The sequence below is a fragment of the Marmota marmota genome, unplaced genomic scaffold, assembly GCF_001458135.2.
Source record: "Marmota marmota marmota unplaced genomic scaffold, marMar, whole genome shotgun sequence".
NCBI classification, from domain to species: domain Eukaryota; kingdom Metazoa; phylum Chordata; class Mammalia; order Rodentia; family Sciuridae; genus Marmota; species Marmota marmota.
Genome location: NW_026000241.1, coordinates 4953559 through 4957543, shown reverse-complemented (window position 1 = coordinate 4957543; position 3985 = coordinate 4953559). Strand labels below are relative to the sequence as shown.

Genomic DNA, 3985 nt, shown 5'->3' with positions numbered 1-3985 from the left:
GAACCGGCTTCCCCAGTTTTGCAGACTTCGGAGTAACCAGGGGACCCCGAGGAGCAGGGGGGCTGGGACGCGCACACCTCCCTCCCAGGCCCCGCCTCGCCCGCGGCGGGAGTCTCCCCGCGACCCTCCCGCCGCCACCGCAGAGGGGGAGACGCGGGGCTGGGCGGCCGCGCTGCCCACAGACCGCTCCGGCCGGCAAAGCGCCGCGCAGGACCCGGGGCCCGGCCGGACTCTGACCGCAGTCGCCGCAGCTGCCGCCGGAGGCCCGGGTCCCTCCACAGCGACTCACCCGTCCCCTTCACCGCGACCCGCTCCCCTTGCGGGAAGGGCGCCCTCCATACTCACCATTCCCCGCCTTCTAGGGTTCCCGGGGTCGCCTCGGCCCGCATAGGGCGGAGGTCACAGCGAGGAGGCTGAGCCACTTAGAAGTTCTCTTCACAAGACCCGCAGGACACTCTATGGCGAACCCTAGAAGAAGCTCCACAAAAGTGGAAGGTTTCCATCTTCTTCCAGCTGCGGTGCTGATTGGACAGTTCCTGAGGCCCCACCCCATGTCTCTGATTGGCTAGCGATCCAGGCCCCGCCCCTGAATCTTGAGTGACAGCAGGATAGAACCTCTACCTGGCTGAATGGAACCCAAGAGATGGTTTCCTGCCCTTCCCAGCCCCAGCAACTTCCCAGGGCCTGGACCTGACCTAACGTGAGGGATAATTGCATGTATCCATTTAGATCCAACCTCCCAGGTCTGGGAACACCTGAATATGGTAAATGATATGTAATATAACTTTATAAAAGAGCATTTTAAATGTAACCATATAAGATATTAATAGTATTAACTGATATTAATTGTTATTTATAATTAAATTAAATTCATTGTAGAATTGAAAAATTGGGATTTAATTGTTTAAGCAAAACTCAATCCTGGCCTTTCAAAACTGGTGTTGTCTTCTCACTGTATTAGGTGGGCTCTTCCTGTTTTTTGCCCCTGTAATTGAGGGAACAAGTGTACTTAGGCAGTTCCAGAGGTAATGTCCATGAGATAAGACCCCACCTCAGAAAAGGACATCTTACCAGGAGCGGTGGCACACGCCTGAATCCCAACAGCTCGGGAAGCTGAAGCAGGAGGATTGCAAGTTCAAGCCACCTTCATCAACTTAGCAAGAACCTGTCTCAAAATAAAAACAGAAAGAAAGGGCTGGGGAGGTGGCTCAGTGGTTAAGCATCGCAGGGTTCAATCTCTGGTACCAAAAAAGAAAAGGTCATCTACTCAGATTGCCAGGACATAATGGAACAGAAGGGAGTGAGGTAGTGCCTCCTATTGTCAGAGGTCAGACATTTGGGATGAGACAGCTGGCTTCACAGCCAAGGCTTTCGTATGCCTTTGCTGTCTATCTACCCATTTTCACCTAAAAATATAAAAACATACCTACAGGGAAGTACAGTTATTCAATTCAGGGGGCAATGGAGCTATATGGAAGCAACGTTCTACAAAGGAATCAAGAGGGAATAGGAAGAAACATTTGAACTCAGAAACCAGCCTGCTCCACATGAGGCCATAAGAAAAGCTTAGATTCAGAAGATTAAAAATATTTCTGTAAAGAAAAACAGGGCTGGGGATGTGGCTCAAGCGGTAGCGCGCTCGCCTGGCATGCGTGCGGCCCGGGTTCAATCCTCAGCACCACATACAAAGATGTTGTGTCCGCTGAAAACTAGAAAATAAATATTAAAATTCTTTCTCTACTAAAATAAATATTAAAAAAAAAAGAAAAACAAAAAGAGACAGAAGCAAGGTGCAGGGGCAGAGTAAAAAGGCTGCTCTGCTTCCAGCTTTACTTATATCCATAGGTTACATTAGGTCATTGGCATCATTAGAGCCTATTGCTCAGTCTATAAAGTTACAGTTATTTGGGCAGGTTTAGGCGCAGTGACACATTGGTGTTGTCTAAGAGAGTTCCTCTATTCCCAAAGCTGAGTGTCTGAGATCAAGGCCGAGGCTGATAAGACTCTAGCATAGAGCCTCCTCATGAAGGACATTACCAGAGCAGCTAGACATTAAGCATGTATTAGTCAATTTACTAGTTCCAGGGAGAAACTGCAGAATAGTCCAAGTGTGGAAAAACAGGGCGCCTGTGACCCTCCGGGAGTTTGCTTACCAGAGGAATGCTGCTTTGTACATTTTCACAGCCAGAACCCTTACTTACACTCTAGCTTGAGGGCCAGCATGACAGCTTGCTGAATCCAAGTTTTTGGAGAGGGACACTCCTGGGTGCTGACACAGGATGCTTAAGGAGTTCACACAGGAGTCACCATGCCGGGCTGCCCCCTCTTCATGGTGTGCAAACTCTCCATCCTTCAAAACCTGAATATTCACCATAGACACTCTCACCTTGACTCACTTTCATGACCTTCTCTCCAGGAGATCTTTCAATCTTTTTCTCTAATCTTGTTCCTCATACATTTCCTTCACATGGACAAGTTGTAGATCAACTCCAGGAAGCTACTCATCCCAAATCTCCAAAGCAGCCACAGTTTTACAAGAGTCTCAACCTCAGAAAAGAAGAGGCCCAAGTCCACCTACAAGGGGGCTCCTGCTTCCCAGAGCTCTGCAGCTTCTCACTGTCACCTTGCCCTCTGGTGTTGTGCTTAGCAGCAGCAGGACACCTACAGGAAAGGGCTGCAGGAAGCACAAGGGGGAATTCAGTGCCTTCTCTTTCCAGGCTAGACACAGTCCAATGTGTAGGAAGAAAGGAAGTGCTTTATAGCAAGGTGCAAAGTACACATTCCAAGCTGTGTGGGGGTCTATTCAAAAGCTGAGCAGCTCCACAGTTAGAAAGACTGGGCTATTGTAACACAGAGCATGGGTCCGGGTTGTTTCATGAATTCTAAGAATGAAATCTGTGGACCCAGCGGATCCAGAGCAAAGCAACAAGTTTATTGGGTAATAGAAAGAGAAAAGGCAGAGCTCCCAAAGAGGGAGGGAAGCCAATGGGTGGCTGTTGTCTAGGGTATTATGAACTTGATCTGTCCCTATAGGTGATTGGTTAGATGACATGAAAACAGGATTTAAAAGGGGGCTCATCAACTCTATTTGGTCTTTTTCAACAAACACAGAGACAATAGTTTTTAAGCCTTTCCTAGCATAAGGGTAGGGGTGAGGGTTTCCTGGCACTAGAGGAAGTGGCTTAGAGAAGGTATTATGTGATTTATGTTGTTAGGCATAGCGGGAGGAGGAACTCAAGGCGAGCTGTTGCAGTTGAAGCTGTCAAGGGCAGCAACAATACATCCCCCAGGCTAGGATGGCATGGTCTCTTCCTCCTGTTTTCTCTGAGACACTTTTCCTGGCCACTTATGGGTGGTCTATATTTCTCTCTCATTATGATATTTAGGGGAATTAATGTTCACAAGTAGGGGTTGATAATGGATGAAGTTCCTCAGAATAGGGATGTCCATTCATGGAACCCACTAAGTACCCAAGCCTGGGTACAGGAACAGCATCTATCTTATCTTAGGATCCAGTCAGGTGTGATTAGTCCATTTGCTTAAAGGACACAAGGGCCTCTTTGTAAGAAGGACTTTAATATTCTTTGGCTAATGTTTACCCATTTTCCCCAATGGCGGCAAATCTCCCATGTGGTTTTACAGCCAAGCAGGTGGAACACAGGTACACTCAGAAAATCCAATTGCATCACATGATGACGGCCGACAGGGTGTTTACGCAGCTTGACCAAGTACACTGATTGTGACAGCAGGAATCTACAACTTTACAGCAGGGAAAGAAGGTACCAGAGGTATTTATCACCATCAAATGAAGCCCAATTTCAAGGGTTCACATCTAGGGTTCTCGAAGTGGCTGAAATTGTGCTCAGCTACATTAGTTCATCGCGACAAAGCCAAAGGCTAAGTTGAAGATGAGCTTTAATTCTTGGGTTTGGATGGGTGGCTTTAGCCATAAAAGGTAGATTTAGAATCACGTTAGTCTCATTTG

General features: G+C 47.8%; 1 pseudogene; it reads right to left on the bottom strand.

Annotated features, from left to right (window-relative positions):
• Positions 1-2374, bottom strand: part of LOC107145036 — a 12823-nt pseudogene extending 10449 nt beyond the window's left edge.
• Between the last annotated feature and the right edge of the window lie 1611 nt (positions 2375-3985).